This window comes from Pelodiscus sinensis, chromosome 7 (genome assembly GCF_052426305.1).
Source record: "Pelodiscus sinensis isolate ZL-2025 chromosome 7, ASM5242630v1, whole genome shotgun sequence".
Taxonomy (NCBI): Eukaryota; Metazoa; Chordata; order Testudines; family Trionychidae; genus Pelodiscus; species Pelodiscus sinensis.
Window position 1 is genome coordinate 28234208 of NC_143058.1, and position 17576 is coordinate 28251783.

Below are 17576 nucleotides of genomic sequence, written 5' to 3' on the forward strand. Positions count from 1 at the left end.
AGCCTCCCTCCCCTAGCGGCGCGGAAAGTGGGTTTGAGGGCCATCGCAGTTCCAAGAGCTGTCCTACTCCAGGAGTGCAGCCAGCCTCTGGAGCCAAGGAGCGGCTTGGCAACAGGTAGGTAAGTCCCTCCTAACAGGACTGATTGATTCCACGCAAGACTTGCTATCTCTCCGAGCCCCTCCTAGCCGCACAGGCAAATGACAACCTGCTTTGCGGCAAGCCTCGCCGAGCGACTCTGTTTCACAGCTGATCGGACAGCCACGCTAATTGACTAGCCAATTAAAAAGCACACTTGCAACTTAGCCTTGCCCTCGGCCTTCTGATTGGTTGAAGGTGTTGAGAGGCTGGGGCCTTGGCAGGCTCTGCGTTCCAAAGCCCGGAGGACTGTTGCATTGCGTACAGCCTGAGTAGTTGCGTTGTGCATTCGTGGGATGGGGCGGCTGGCTGGAGGGTGGAGTTGGTGCGTTGCTCTGGTGAGTAAAGCTTCTGCCCTGTGTTTAATTGAACACAAAGAAAAGGAAGTTCAAGTGCAGAGAACGGGTGCACATGCAGACTGAGAGGGCCCTGGAGGCATGCTGCGTCCCAGATATATTTTTTTTAAAGCAGCAGCAAATAAAATGCTTGGGTAATTTATTTCAAGTTTATCTCAGGAGCTGTATTTTTTTATTGTGTGTCTGCTTTTCACATTACACGGAAGTAATGTCATTGTCACTGAATAGTCCAAGGTGTTGGGAAGCTTAAGGGGTTAGAAGTAATGCAGCTTTTCTTCTCTTGGGAACTTTAGTGCCTCTGATAGCTGGTAAAATACAAATTAGTTTCTTATGAATATCAGAGCCAAAGCAAATAAATCCGGCCGAGTATGGATTGCGCTGCAAGGATGTCAGGAAGGGATATTTTTTGCTGATAACAGAAAACATGCACGAGTCAAATGTGGTGGTATTGGTCAACTACAGAACTGTGTGTGCTTAAATGAGAATTTACAAAGAATGAGGTAAAAATCCTCCCTAATTTACTATATTCAATTTGCATAGCAATATGAATTCAAAGTGAAACTGTCTGGCTTTATTATCACTTTGTGTTTTGTAAGTAGATACTCTAGTAGAGCATTTGGTAGAGAAAGCTATGATGATGGAAAAATAGTTTCACATGTAACCTTTCACATGATCAGCTCTTTAAAAAGATTATCTTTTGGATTCAAATTGTTCATGTTGGTCTATGTTCAAAGATGGTTTGTTTGTTTACATATGAATAAAGCTTTTCAGCCATTGAATCCCCCTCTCCTTCCAGGAAAATGGAAAATGCGCACACATATAAATAGGCATGAAATGACTGGCAAAAACTGGGCTATATCAAATCCACACATTTTCCCACTTCCTTTGGGAAAAAAAACCCTTTTTTTTCCCCATACAGCCAACTAAAAAAAGCTAAACTCTTAAATTTTGAATGCAAATTGGCCTCTGTGAAAAGTTTCTCCACAACAAATTTGAAAAAATGGGTTGGCTATTGATAACATTTGAACTGAATGATTGAAAATTAACTATTGTGCATATGTGATGTAACATTTCACGTAGTGTGAAGGTGAAATCCTGACTTTGTTGATATCTATATGAAAGTCTTACCATTGTTATTGACTTCAATGGAATCAGGATTTATCCCTCATGAGCATTTACACTTCAGAAGAGATGCTGTGTGAATGTTCTTTCAGGAGTGTGCATTTGTTAATTTATATTTTAAAGAGATAAATGTATGCACCTTTTAAAGACTTGAGAATTAGGTACCTGGGTGATTTTTGAAAATCCCTCTTCATGCCTGCTTGCATCTTTAGTTTCCCCGAAGTCTTTAAAGATCTGTCCCTTAGAAGGCCTATATTATCTTAAGGTAGCAAAGAGGCATCTTTTCCCTCTTTATTTAAAAAAAAAAAACAACCATGGAAATTAAATGAAGGAAACTTCATTAATCTGGCACAATGAATGCAGTTAAAAATTGAAATGGGTCTATTCAAAGAACTTAATGGTTTGTTTCCTGACTTTCTAATATATATTAATTATACAACTTTAAGATCACATTAATTAACGAAGTTATTTGTATTTATTATATTCCAGGTATGTGTACTAATGAATATTTTATGTAAATACAATTTTAAAAATCACTGACATGTAGTACTATGTGTTTAAGCTGCTTTATAACTGAAATAATAATTTACTCCATATCCATGTTGCAGTAGAAATATGAAATTACAGATCTTTTGAAATTTAATTTGCTACATAGTGCTACTGAATTCTTGTAGAATGTGTGTCAAAAACTATTTAGACATGTATAAGCAATTAATTAGTGTGATGGAACCTCATTCAGTAAAGAAAACTGTTATTGGAAACTTGTATTAGGTTATGAAATATCCTGAAAGAATACAGCGTTAATGGCATTGAATATGTGCGCTTAAGACCATAATGGTTCCTCTGATCTATTATGATCTGTGCAGTCATTGTGGATACAATACAGTGAAAATATCACCATGGTTTTATTTCGGTGTCAATGGTGTGTTGTGCCAAAACTTATTTAGCAACTCATTCATCCAATACATTAAATAGACTATGAATCAGCTTCTTGCAGGTGCATACTTGTGAAGCACTGAAAGATCTCTAAAAACATTCACAATCCTTTCCATTTGATTTAATGAACATTAACTTATTTATATAAAGTAAGACAGCTTAAGATTTAGTTCTGTTTCTGATTAAATCAGTGGCAGTTTTGCCACTGCTTTCAAAGAGAGCAAGAGTTAGCCCAGCAATTTGGTGCCTGATATTCAAAATTAAACAAGCAATTATGCTAAAAAATGCATAACTGATTTGTCTACGCATTTACTGCAATTAAGTGTGCAGATTGGTAATTGAATGTGTAACTGGACATTTCCACATTCAACTGACAATTTATTATTGAATTCACATAATTATGCATGCAATTGGACATCTAAATATGAAAATAAAGTCCTTTACAATTAGCAAAAAGAAATTAGTCTGATGTATGCATTTATGGCTTTCAAACTCTCATATTAAAATTGAAGCCTTTGTGGAATTCCAGGCAAATTTTAAAATGAATATCATAAGGGTCTCATCAATTATTACTACAGTTTTTTCCCAACTGTGTTTTGTTCATACATTTTCAATTTTATTCCTGTAGAATTTATATTTGGCACACAGATCCTACTGCTTTGATTGCATTAGAAATAAATATGGATAAGTACGTATCTATAAAGCATGCTTCACCACTGTGTACTCCAGTTTTATATCCGTGTAACTGCATTGTTTTCAGGCCCTTGAGATGCATTGATTTTTCTTGATTTCTAATATAGAAATGTAAGGGTATTTATCCATGTCCAATATCTGAAAAGCACATTTAAGACAGAACTGAAATATTCATGCCAGTATTCCTGCTTATCAGTCAGCACACAGCACTACATTAGTATTAAAAAAAGAAAAAAAAAACCCCACAGGGAAATGAGCTGATTTAAAAATCATTTGACCATGTGCTATTTCTTGTCAGTTTGTATGTAAGTTATGTGCAAGTCTGTGAAATGTATGACTAACAAGTACCTAATAAATTTACGCTGCTACTGTGGATTGAAAGAAGTATGGCACAAGTATGTTTCTTATGTCTGTAGGTTAATATTTATTAGGTATTGAACAAAATGAATATAATACAGTGGCAAATCACTTGTGAAAAGGCTATCACCTTATTAATAAACAGAGGAACAGCACATCTTATTAAGTCTCAGATAAAATAGAGTGTTAAAACACCCTGAAATAATTTTTACACAGATCTATCATCCAATCAAACCCTAACCGTGGTTTTAAGAGGCGGATGTTAGGGGTGCATTTATCCCTTTGATTATGTTGGTTTTTTTTAACCTATATTAAACAGACTGCATGAGGGAGAGCGCTCTCCTTTTTGCTCTGTAGAAGTAAAGGGCCTGTTCTTCTATGAAATGACACTTTAGTTATCAATTTAGATTCTGTCATTAAGATGATTTCTAATGTTCATTTGCTGGTTCCTGATTCTAATATTGTCCGCCTCCTATGTGTTCAGAATTCTCCACTGATCTCAAAGAACATTTCATGCAGTCAGGGAGAGCAGAAATTGGAGCTGAAATCTGCCATGATGCTCCAAGAGTGGAATTTGACCATAAAATAGATGTATTTCAATGTTGTTTGTTGTCAATAGTACAGGTGAGTTGGAATGGGCAAGAAAGATATTCTGTACTGAGCCTAACAAAATGAAAATTGGTTTGATCAAAAAGTGAATTAAGAATAAATTTCATGAGTGAAAAATATTTGCCTCACTTCCTTAAATATAATCCCATTTTATTACCATTAAATGCTGCATGGGGTCAGAACCACAACTGTGTTGACTTCCAGCTCTTGTTTGGTGGGCTTTGAACCAGAGGTCCAGTTTTTTTTTAAAGAGACAGTGCCATATTGAAACCCTCCCGAAGGTGTCCCAATTTTATTTAAAATAGGCAAAATTGTCTTGAATTTTGTGTCCCTTCTGACCCTCCTCAGTACTAGCACTTTCTGCTGCCTACTACTGGTGTTGATGGGATGGGGGTGGTTGTGCAAGGCCAGTGGTGGAGCAGTGCTGCAGTTTGCAGGACCAGCTGCTCCCTCCGCTGGTCCAACAGTGCACTTCCCACTGTGTGCCAGCTCTGACAGCAGAGACCCACATTTTGGTTAGAATCCTGTTTCCAGCGTCTGGAGAATGTGAGCAGACACCAGGCAGCGGTCAGTTATGTTTCACCTCTGCTGTCCACCCATTGGCCCTTTACATAATTTCACTCTTTCCCTGCTTTACCCCTTCATCCCCAGCCCCGTTGCTACTCCATCTGTCCCCTAGCAGGGAGTATCTCGTTCCCAGTGCTCTGAGGAGAACCAGTGCTTGGCTGGAGCGCTCAGTTAACCAAAAACTGGCCACCAGGCTCCTTCCTTCCTCAGGAAGTTCCAAGACCCTCCAGCTTAGGGCACTGCATATGCCAAAGCCCTTCATAGCACTGCAATGGGTAAGCCTCTCTGTCCCTCAGTGAAATTGTGCGTGTGTGCGCACACGTGCAGGGGGAAGGGGGAGGAAGAGCGAGGTCTGAAAAGCAATTTCCAGCCTGTTTGTGCTCCAACGCTGCAGGCTCCACTGCAGCCCCCAGGGCAGAGGCTTAGCACCCTTTTCACACATGCCCACTCTATGCCCTGTCACCAGAGAGTGCAGGGCTGCTTCATCTCCTAAGCACACTGTCCTGCTGAGCCACCTCTCTGGTTAGAATCACTGAAGCCCCTGCAGTCAGGTTCCCTGGGCCCTGGTGCACAGTGCATCCTTAGGGCTTACCCCCTTCCTACTAGCATTGTTGTTGGGGGATAGGAGACAGCTGGGTTATGTTGGAGACCAGCAGCAACCTGGAGGTATTAGCTGCTGTTCTACATTGTGCAGGCAGGAAGGGATGAACTGCTTCCTGCCATTTTGGGGAGTGGGAAAGAGAGGGAGAGCTCTGCAAAGTCACAGGTCAGGTCATCTGCCTCCTCCCCTCCCTGCACTGTGTGGCTCCCATCCTTTCCCTCCTGCTGCTAGCCACGTTCTGGTGAGAATCTTGGTAGAAATCAGGGGGTGGGGGCTGTGACCCTGCATTCCCCCTATCCATGTGTTCTTTTTGAAACAGACAGTGCCAGGCAGAAGCATGGAGGGCAGAGTGCACTAAGTAGTTCTGGTCGATCACCCCCCTCAATGTGAGAGAGGTATATGGGAGAGTGTGTATGTCTCCCCTCCCCATGAGAATCCTGAAGACTTAAAAATAAGAAGGTAAATTTAAAAAATCCTCCAACTATGGAATGTTTATTTTTAACTGGGGCTCAGTGAACCTGATGTTAATTTGAGTGTTTGTACTTCATGGTTCTGGTTGGTTGCTGTTGTACTCGCTTGAATACAAGTACAGGCAGTCCCCGGGTTACGTACAAGATAGGGACTGTAGGTTTGTTCTTAAGTTGAATTTGTATGTAAGTCGGAACTGGTACATATTGTACCCCAGGTGTCCCCGATTCAGCCACTGCTGAAACTGACCAGCGGCTGACTACAGGAAGCCCGAGGCAGAGCTGCTTTGCCCTGGGCTTCCTGGAATCAGCTGCTGATCAGTTTCAGCAGCAGCTGACTTGGGGACGCCTGGGACAGAGCAGCTGGGGCACTGCCAGGTTGGTCCCCGCAGTGCCGAGGTGCGGTGCTGCGGGGACCAACCCGGCAGCACCCCAGCTGCTCTGTCCCAGGCGTCCAGATTCAGCCGCTGTTGAAACTGACCAGCAGCGGCTGAATCGGACACGCCTGGGGCAGAGCAGCTGGAGTGCTGCTGGGTTGGTCTGGTAGCGCCAACCCTTGGCGTGGCGGGACCAACCTGGCAGTACCCCAGCTGCTCTTGGGGATGCCTGGGGCAGAGCAGCTGGGGTGCTGCTGGGTTGGTCCCGCAGCACCGCACCTCGGTGCTGTGGGACCAACTCGGCAGCCCCCCAGCTGCTCTACCCCAGGCGTCCTGATTCAGCTGCTGCTGAAACTGACCAGTGGCGAGAAAAGCCTGGCTTGCTGGGGGAGGGGGGCGCACTAGCTGTGCCCCCATTCCCCCCCCAGCAGACCAGGCTTTTCTCGCCACGGAGGACCCCCCTCAGCAGACCAGGGAGACGGGGCGGCAGGACCGCCGAGACGTGGGCGGTTGGACCGCAGCGCGTCCTCCGTGGCTTTGCTCCGCGTCTCCCTGGTCTGCTGGCGAGAAAAGCCCTGTTCGTAAGTAGGGATCCGACGTAAGACGGATCCACGTAACCCGGGGACTGCCTGTACTTTACTGGGTGTCCCATGTTTAGCATAGGGAAATATGGTCACCGTAATCATTTGGTTACCACAATTGCATGTTTAGTTAGAGCAACACAGCATGTATAAGTAACCACAATTTATTGAACATGATACTATCAGGTTTTTGCTCATCTGAGTAGTCAGTGGGATGATTTATATGAGTAACTGATGTGAGAGTAGGACCTGGCCCACAGTGAACTGCTCTGAGAAGTTACAAATGAATTCCTGTTCCTTATATTTTGATTCTGTATTACTCAATAAGATATTCAATGTTAGGATACTGAAAGACATATTTAATTAACATGAAATCCACCTCCTCTTTGACAACCCCTTGGTGGTTGACATGGGTCAAGACTATTTTATACAATGACCATCTGTAATAGTGACAGATTGTTTCCCATTATGAAAACATGTTTACAAAACGGAGAGTCAAGAAGACAGCACAAAGAGTGTACAAGTAATTTATAAATCACTATATTGTGGATAGATTTTCTTATTAGGCAATATTGTCCTATACTGTATTGTAATCAAAGTAGAGTAACAACACAATAGTGTATTAACAAAAATTTATTTCATACTTGTTTTTTATCTCCATAGTTCAGCACTTTTCTTCTAGTTTGACATTTTCCTACATGACTTGTTGGAGAACTCTCATTTTCATACTGATAGTATTTACTGATTTCTTTTCCATTTAGAGTAGAAATAGAGCTCATATGAACTCTTCCTTCTTCTCTTCTCTGCCTCGTTTACTTTGCTCTATGGAATGTTTGATGTGCTTTTCACATGGCAGAAAATTGGATTCTTAACATTAAATACACTTTTTTCATCATAAGAGATGTTTTCAGTTGTCCCAGGTAAATAGCCTTATTCACATCATTATTACATGTTTATTTTGTTGTATCTAATACACTGTTTTCATGTTGTTCACATGGAAGTGCTGAGGTTGTCACTTGTATGCTTCAGATATACAGATAAGTAAATGGTCCACTATGAAACAATACCATATAGCACTATGAGCCTTTTAAATATTTTGCTGTGTCTACATGCTGAAGGAATATACAGTGAGCTGTCTTTTTGTTCAGTGGTTGTACGGTGCTTAGCACAATGGACGACTGTCTGTGATCAGGACTCTTAGGTACTACAGTAATACAAATAACTAAACAATAACTATCTCTTTTGTACTGAAGTCACCACTTCCCACTGAAGAACTTTGCAATAAGCAAAGACTTCTTATAACTGGTTTTGCAATTTGTGCTTTGTTAGGCCTTAATCTTGTATAGTTTCAACGTTCTGTTTCTCTGAGTTGCTTTGCTTTATCTGAATTCACTGTAATAGCATTTTTATTAATATTTACTTCTATTACCACAGAGCTCTGATGCCTCAGTTAGCTTCCTCACTTGAAGTGTGCAGTCTGCTGAATTGTAACACTTTGAATATTAAGCAGTAGTCCTGAATTTATCTATAGTATGTATATAAACTTTCTAGCATACTGCTCCATCAGCAGCATTTCAAAATAAACACAGGCCGATTTCCATTACATTTAAATGATCCCATTAAATTGAATGGGAGTCTGCATTGAAGTAAATTGGAAGGATATAGGACAATTATGAATACATCTCATATTTTCACTTTTCCTTTTTCATATGTATCCAAGCTTCACAGATCTCATTCTGCATTACATTTAAATTTGAGGAGTCAAATTCTGCTCTCTCCTAGTTGGAGGGTGTAGGAATGTTGGCAAACATGTTATTTTGTAAATGTGTAACCACTGAATTTTTAAGCAGTTACACGTTTTCACACACAGGGGCAGGCGGGAGCGAGTGCTCATGGGGAGCCAGCTTTTAAGCTGGTTTCACGTGTGTACTGTCTCCTGCCAGCCTCCCCCCATGCGACTGCCTCTGTGGGAGGCAGAGGTGGTGGTGGGGGGGTGGGGCAGACAGCTACCCGGGAGCCAGCATGCGTATCGGCTCCCACCAGTTCCTTCAGCTTGTGCTGCCGCCTCTGTAGGCGGCTCTGTAGGAGCCTGTATGTGCAGAGAGCCATCTTGAAAGCTGGCTTCCTGCGTGTATTGGCTCCTGCCTGACCCCTCATCTTCTGTGCCGCTGCCTTTCTATCAAAGGCTTTTAAGCTGGCTCCTAACCCCCTTTCCCGCCCTTGTTGCCTCTGATACAGAGGCAGCAAAGGGGTGGGTACGTGTCGTCATGAGAATTAATTCAATGAGTCCAGGCTTATTGGCTAATCATGTGAACGACTACACACTAATATCCTTACTTCCAACCTACTGTCTTGAATAGATTTAGATTAAATGTAGGTCTTGTCAGAATTCAGTGACAAGCATTTAATCAGTCTACTACTACAGGTTGGAGCTCCTTATTCTGGCACTCTTGGGACCTGACTGATCCTGGATGAGGGAGTCTTCCTGAACAGAGAAGGTCATTTCTGGACCCTCTGAACCTCCCTGTCTGCTCCTACACAGGCTTCTTGGCTTCCCTCGCAACCCAGCTGGACTGTGTTTTGCCCCCACCCTGCATAGTGCCAGGCTCCCAACCCCACTCCCAGCCCCTGCAGTGTGCCGGGTCTCTGATACTGGAACTATTGCCTGTCCAGAGAGCTCCAGTTTAGAGATACAACTTGTACTGTTATTATTTGTATGCTTAGCTAACAGCAGTACAAAGGGAAAATGCCATAAGGAACAGTTGTAGGGCATGCATTTTACTGATTGGCAGCCATAGATGTTGAATGGTGCCCTCCTAGTCTGAATTTATTAGGTTGGGAAATTGCTGGCAGCATAAATCTTAAGTATTTACAAAAGAGAAAGTTTATAAAATGACTTGTGTTTTGTTCCAACAGTGGCATTTCTGAACTAAGATGTGAAATTAATCATTGTGCATAAGAAGAGGAAATATGTGAATTGGTTACAAACTTTCACATCTGGAAACGTTCTCTATTGCACTTGAAATGAAAAGTAAGATTCTTAAATCTAAGGCCCATTTAAACTCTGAGTTGTCCTGGCTTTTTGCATTCAAAGGAGAGTAAGGCTGGATTCCCATGATCTTTCTTACATTATCATTTCCTAGGTTTAGTTATTGATGTTTGTAATGCTGTAAGGACAGTTCAGATATTTCTTTCTCTAAACTGAACTTGCATGCTCCTGTCGTGTTGTTTAGTCTCTGAAGTGTAACTTGTAAAAAATAAGCTCTTTGGTGATGTTTAAATATTTGTGGAGTTTTTTTTTCTTGGTTACTGGGGTATTACTTTTTAATGTTTCTCTTCAATATCACACTTTTACAGCTTTAAAGGGTTTCATTGGAAATTGTTGGTTTAACATACTACAATTTGAATCTTATTTTCCGGTAATAAATAGTTCATATTGTAATTCTGGCTCAAACTCTCTGTGGTTTGTATCTTGTACAATGGAGACTAAATTGAAGTCTGTGAGACTCAGTGCAGGTGAAGGGGTCATTAAATATAGATCCAGTTACAACATTAGGGTCTTTATTTGGGAATTGTGTATCTTTGCATTTGGCCACTAAAACTCTGGATAATAGCATCCACAAAGCTCTCAATCACTTGAAAATGAGTTTTTTGTGTAAATCCATGTTTTTGACACTTAGCTCAGAAAATTTGTGAACACTGAATAGTTCTAACTCATCCAATTACATTTTTTCTTTTCTAAAATTATATCAGATTTACTGCCCGAATTAAAAGAATTAAGTTCAATTTAAAGGTAATTATTGGAATTATTATAAGTGGAATTGCACCTTTCTACTATGTTGTTGTAGTTCCAATATTTGTATCATCTTTGTTCTTTGTCTGTTCCGATTCTTGTTTACCATTCTGAGGTTGAGAGTCCCCCTCCCCCGGTCCTGAGGTCACCTAGTATACAGACTCCATTTTTTTTTCATGAGTAGCCTAGAAATATCATTTAACATTATCAAATAAACATACAGTATGTGTAATTAAAATATTTACATTATTGATCATCATCCCCAGAAGGTCAGCCTACAATCAGTAGAGGTCAAATGTCTTTACAAAGAACGTCAGTATCATTATTCGCTGTTTTACAGATGGAGAAACTGAGGCCCAGAAGTCATCAGGGTCTGAGGCAGAAGCAGGAATAATACTGGGGGCTCTTAAGTCCCACGTCCAAATTATCCACCAGTTCACATTGACTCCCAATTACAATGCAATTTGTTTCTGCTAAGCAAGGCTGCCCTTAGGGGAGTGTGAGGCCTGGGACTAATCAACCTCCCCTCTAGTCTCCTTGCTCTCCTGCACTGCACTTACTGTCTTGCTCTCCCTCCCACTCACTGTCTCACCCAACTGCCTCCTGCCTCTTCACCTGAATATCAGGACAAATGGCGTCATGATTGTATATTGGTAGGGTTGCCAGGTGTCTGGTTTTCAGGCCCTCTGTCCAGTAAAAAAAATCCAGAAAATACTGGACACGTGCAATTTCCGGTATTTCCTGGTTTTTCTGGCTGGGTGCTGGCCGGAGGGTGGGGGGAGTGACTGGGAGGCGGGGCACGATTAGTACTGGGAGTCCTGGTTGCGTGTGAGGAGGAGGGGCAGCCTGGTCCATGCTCCTGCGTGCTGGTCAAGCGCATGGTGGAGCCGCAGCCGGACTGACTCACACGGGACGGGAACGCCCTGAGTTCTGCATAGCCTGGGTCAGTCCTGCTCCCTGCTGGCTGATTTGCTCCCCTGCCCCCTCCTAGCAGGCTGGTTGGTTGATTCTTCCCGACTTCTCCTCCCTGTCTTCCCTGGCCAGTCCCTCTCCCCCTCCCCCCCCCCCTCCAGCCCCGCCGCCAGCTCTGCCTCCTGCTGGCCGGTTCCTGCTCTGGATTTTTCCCGGCCAACCCCGCTGCACCCCCCACCAGCCCTGCTTCTGGTGGCCAGATCTCCCTCCTCCTCCTGAGCTTCCCCGACCAGTTCTACCCCGGCCATACCCCCCCTCCCCCCGATAGCCCATGGCCAGCCCTGTTCCGCCCGCCCTCCTCTCCCCCCGACGACCAGTCCTGCTTCCCGTCGCCCCCTCCCAATCTCCCCCGGCCAACCCTGCTGCCCCCCCGCTCTGTTTCCCGCCCCCCCCCCCCTCCCGGCCGGTCCCTTCCCCCCTCCCCCCATGAAGCGTGTCCGGTATTTTTTTTTTTATGACTACCTGGTAACCCTATATATTGGTCAGGGTGTAAGACAAAGGGCTAAATATTGGGACAGCACAGATTTTTTTTTATCAATGGCCCCTCAAAGCGCAGGGCTGGGATGGTTGCCCTAATTTGCCCTACCCAAGGGGCGGCTCTTCTGCTAAAATCAAGCATACTAATTTGATAGGCCTCAGTCTGGCTAAAAACTTAAAGTTAGGCATGTGATTAACAATTGTACATTGTCTCACTGTGGCTAAGCATATGCTTAAATGTTTATTGAATCAGGGATTTATTGTGTCACTCCTTTGTCAGGGGGAAGGATGGCTTCTTATAAGGCCTGGGGCTGGGAGCCGAGAGATCTGAGACTTTTTCTGACCCATCAGTTAGTTGTATGTGGCCTGTGGCAAGTTCATTATTGCTTTCTCTATGTTGTAAGTTGACAAGGGAATTTGAGAGTTCTTTGCATATTTCCATGTTGAGCTCTGGGGACATCTGGGCAGACTGGTAGTGGGGATGGACAGTAACCTACAAGATTTCTCCTCCAGTAAAAAGGATAACATTTGTATTTTGCTAGCTTTCGTTTCAATTGGGATTGCAGTTTACAATATGTATTCAAAGACTAGGTAATGTGTTCTACGATGAAAAATGATCCATTAGTCAAAACAAAACAAAAACACAAACAAAAAAAACCAAACCCCCGAAACAAAAAACAAACCATATAAAAACAAATTCCACTGGGTGGTTCACAGTGTCTCATTATTCTGAGGTCTCTCTGGCTACATCTACCAAGCAGTGTTATTTTGCAATGACGTCATATATTCCGAAATAACGTAGTGTACATCTACACAGCAAGCCTGTAATTTCAAAATAAATTTGAAATAACGGGCTTCTTACTCTGACTCCTATAACCCTCATTATATGAGGAGTAAGGGAAGTTGGGGGAAGAGTGCTCTATTTCGAAAAAACTGCTGTGTAGACAGTGACAAATTGAAATTAATCTATTTCGACTTGGGCTACACTAATTGTGTAGCTTAAGTTGAGTAGCTTATTTTGCGTTTAGCCCTGCTTTGTAGATGTGCCCTTTGTGTCTGTCTTCATCCAGTATGATAGTGTAATGATATGAAGTGTCCTAAATTCAATTTGGGTGCCATGCAAGCACAGTATGAAAGTTGCTAATATGATAGTAGTTTTGTCTTGACTTAGACACTTGTAAATTGCTACTGAATTTGAGGGCCCACTTTTAAATAAACTGCTCTTTTCCCCCAAAATTTAGAGCAGGAAGATCATTATGCTCAAACTGGCAGAGTATCAACATTTTAATTCCAGTTGATAGGACATAAATTTGGCATAGCAAAATGACTTGATGCTTTCTAGAAACCAAATCTTCCAAATAATTCATTTAAAATTTAAATGTAAATATCTGTTTAATTTCAGGGAATATTAACATTGATGTAAAAGTATCAGATCACGAGTCACTACAAAATGGTCAATCAATGACATTTTTTCTTGTTTTTTTCCGTCTATAGATCAAGGGTAAAATTTTCAAATGTGTCTAACTGATTTAGGAGCTTAAGGCCTTATCTACATTTAAGATTTGCCAGTTTAACTATATTAGTGTAGTTAAACCAGGAAACCTCTCCTAGTATAGATGCAGTTATATCTGTGTTGAAAGATTTATATAGTTTATGCTGGTCTGAGCTATACTGGTAAGCACAGGTTGAATCTCCCAAATCTGGGACTCTGGTCCCGCAACATCCATAGTTGGGCAGTAGGAGACATCCGTGGAGATGGCAGTGGGAGACAGTGTGAGAGCTGGGGAGCTCTGTCTGGCACAGCTGCTGTTGGCACAGCCTGACAGCAGCTAGGGAGCCTCTGACCTGGCCTGATCTGACCCCTGACATCAACGGGGCCGGGCCAGGCGTGGCTCGGGAGCCCCCACACCTCCAGGGGAATCCTCGGTGTCAGCTGGGCCAGGCGGCTGGGGAGTCCCGGCCCCAGCCGAGGGGGCTGCTGGCTGCTGAGGGGCTGCCAGCGGTGAGAGGCTCAGCCAGGGAACCTCCAGCAGCAGCAGGACCTGCAGCAGCCAGGTAGCCTCTGCTGTAACCCTGGGAAATCCCCGGTGGCAACGGAGCTGGGGTGACTGGGCAGCACCAGCCCAGAGTGTCCCGGCTGAAGTGGAGCTGGTGGAGGCAGCTGGGAAACCCCAAGGAATTGCTGGTCACAGAAGGGCCATCCCTAGAAAGGTGCGGGGTAGTTGGGTGGTCCCTGCTGGAGAACTCCCTGCGGCAGCGGGGCCGCAGCTGCCAGGGAGCCCTGGCTGGGAACCACTGGGCGTGTTGAGGTAGCCTGTAGGCAGCAGCATGAGTAGCCCCTGCCGAGCCAGAGCAGCGCGGGGATCCCGGGAACGGGCAGCCACCGGGGAGCAATGACCTTCCCTGGTCTGACAAACTCCCTAGTTCAGGACAGCTCCCGTCCCAAGGGTGTCAGACCAAGGAGGTCCATCCTGTTCTTTGATTCTAGTGTAATTGCATTGCATTAGGGCTCTTACTGGCATAGCTGGATTGGTAAAAATCATCACCTTCACTAACATAGCTGTGCTGCAAAAACTTTTGTGACTTAGGCACTTAGACATGGGTCCACAAAGGGATTTGGGTACCCATCTGCGACTTTACGCACCGAAAATTAATTCCACAAAGACCCTGTTCAGCTGTCACCGGCTAAACCCGATAGATGGCTAAGTTTCTTACAGTGTGCATGCATAAAGCTATGTAAATTCTGATGCTAGCAGTGGCAAGCAGCTATATTGGGATTCCAGCCAGGATTACAAAGTAGGCATATCTCTGCCTGTCACTCAACTTGTGGGGGCCTGTCTGGTAGGTGTGCCAGGCCACACTCCTAAGCACTCCCTGCTAGCTTGTTTAGATGGCATGTCTCTCCGCCTACTGGATTTGGGGAATCACATTCTTAGGAACTTGTAGGTTCATCTACACTGCAGAACTCCTCCTCTGCAGTAGTGAGTCTCAGAGCAAACTCTTCAAGTGCATTTTATAGAGAAACTGGGCACTTAATTCAGGGCTGTGGATTCCATTGGTGGCCAGGTGCCTGAAATTGGGCATTGATTGTTACAGTGCTGAACCTAAGTCGCCTTTGTGATCTAGTTCTGCGTTTCCTATGTACTTAAGTAATATTTGAAAATTGGGACTCAGACTGCTAAGGTACTTAGCTGCTTTTGAAAATTTTCTCCTTCCAGCACTTTTGAAAATGTTACTTCATGTCTGTTTCCTTCTCGATGGTCTTCTGTTTGCCTGCATATTCTGTAGCAGGCAATGCTCTGCCATGGATCGTGAGACTTATTACAATATAAATCTGAAACTTACACATTTCTCTGGAGAGGGTGTGTGTGATTTATTTATTTTTTTTAAATAAATAAATGGTAGGATGAGGGTCAGGAAAATGTTGCACTAGTCAGGTCAGAATACTTGCTCAAGTTATAACTGCTGCTCGTCTGTCATGAAGTTGCCCTTTTTTGTTCCAGGATCATAAAGAAATGGGGTTAGAGACCCTGAGAGATTTTTTTTCAAATGAAGACATTTTGGGTGTGTCTACATTTGCACCCTCTTTCGAGAGAGGAATGCAAATGTAGACATTCGAAATTGCAAATGAAGCTGGGATTTAAATATCCCGTGCTTCATTTGCATATTCACAGACTGGCGCTATTTCAGAATACTTTTCAAAATAAAAAATGCTGTTTAGATGCAGTTATTTCGGGAGAAAACCTTTCTTCCGAAATAACCCTTAAACCTTGTTGTATGAGGAATAAGGGTTATTTCGGAAGAAGGGTTTTCTCCCGAAATAACCGTATCTAAATAGCGATTTTTATTTTGAAATAAAGTATTTTGAAATAGCGCCCGTCTGCAAATATGCAAATGAAGTGTGGGATATTTAAATCCCGGCTTCATTTGCAATTTCGACTGTTTACATTTGCATCCCTCTCTTTAAAGAGGGTGCAAGTGTAGACATACCCTTCTTGAATAATAATGGGAATATCAAATTCTGACTCTTACAGCAGGTTATCTGGACAGAAACCTACAGTTCAGAGGAATACAGACAGACCTGTTCTGCATATCTAGTCATTCCTTTTATTACCTGAAGAAAATAAAAGAAAGCTCAGATTTGTATGCCAGTGGTGCAGAGGGGTGTTAAATCGTGCTCCATTTGAGATGATGCATGCAATCCTCAGGCACACTGGGACCTTTCCTGCCCTTTTAATATTCTGTTTAATTTCTCACACATCTGTTTTTATCCTGAGTAAGTGTTTGAAATTCTTAATTTCTTGTTTTCACTTTTTTAAAGCAAAAGACATTGAAGAGAGAGTCTCTGGTAAATGTCTAGTTTGGATAAACCAGTTTAGGTGCATGTTTTTTCCATCCTCTTTCTTGTAAACAGTGCAATAGGAGGAAAAGCAGGCATGCAATCAGTCATTTAAACAACTACATTGAAATTTGCCCTCTGATTAATTCCTGATACTTTTAACACTGCTGCCTAACATAGTAAGGAGTTCAAAGAGATAAGGTTCCCCCATCCCCGCAAACACTGTAACTGCATAGTTTAACCTACTGCATCTTTGCATCTATATTTTTCTTTAGGTTAGATTGAAGGGAACTCTAGATTCAGGCATTCTGTGTGTGTACTGTGTGCATGAAATTACTCTGGTGTAGAGGGACTGAACAATGCCCTATGCATTGCGTAAGCTGCTCTTAAAGTGTCTGTATAAAAAAAGGCCTTTTCCTTCAACAGATCTGCTCCCTATGTATAGCTTGATTTTGAGTAATTACACTTTTTTTTTAAGTGATTTCCCTCCTCTCTCCTGTTAGCACTGCACAGCCAACCCAACACTGACAGACTAAGCCAAGTTCTGTTCAGGATAATGTGTCCATCTATAGAACAGAATCCTAAAACTGACTTTATCCTTTCTAAATGAGACAATAGAACTCTCATTTTTGTGGGCTGCTCCTGCGGAAATTAATAACAAATCATAGAATCATAGGACTGGAAGGGACCTCAAGAGGTCATCGAGTCCAGCCCCCCGCCCTCAAGGCAGGACCAAGCTCCATCTACACCATCCCTGACAGATGTCTATCTAACCTGTTCTTAAATATCTCCAGAGAGGGAGATTCCACCACCTCCCTTGGCAATTTATTCCAATATTTGACCACCCTGACAGTTAGGAATTTTTTCCTAATGTCCAATCTAAACCTCCCCTGCTGCACTTTAAGCCCATTACTCCTTGTCCTGTCCTCAGAAACCAAGAGGAACAAATTTTCTCCTTCCTCCTTGTGACACCCTTTTAGATATTTGAAATCTCTCATGCTAGATCCTAGAGTTGTTTTCTAGTACTGTCATGCTCTATTTGTCTCCTCTTCTTCTTCTTCTTCTTCTTCTTCTCAATAATATTCCATTTTTATTCATTATTGTTGTTTTTAATTGATTATGCATTTGGCAAACTTGGGTCCCAAACCTAAAAAGCTTATTCATGTGGCCAGGACTATACTGCAGGGAAAGGT

The 17576-nt window shown here is 42.9% G+C and overlaps 1 protein-coding gene across 1 annotated transcript in view; it reads left to right on the forward strand.

Annotated features, from left to right (window-relative positions):
• The first annotated feature begins 318 nt into the window (after positions 1-318).
• LYPD6 (LY6/PLAUR domain containing 6) overlaps positions 319-17576 on the forward strand; it is a 74670-nt gene continuing 57412 nt past the window's right edge. Inside the window, exon 1 of the mRNA XM_006125633.5 lies at positions 319-474. The gene's annotated coding sequence lies outside the window, so the exon portion shown is untranslated. The remainder of the gene's footprint in view (positions 475-17576) is intronic.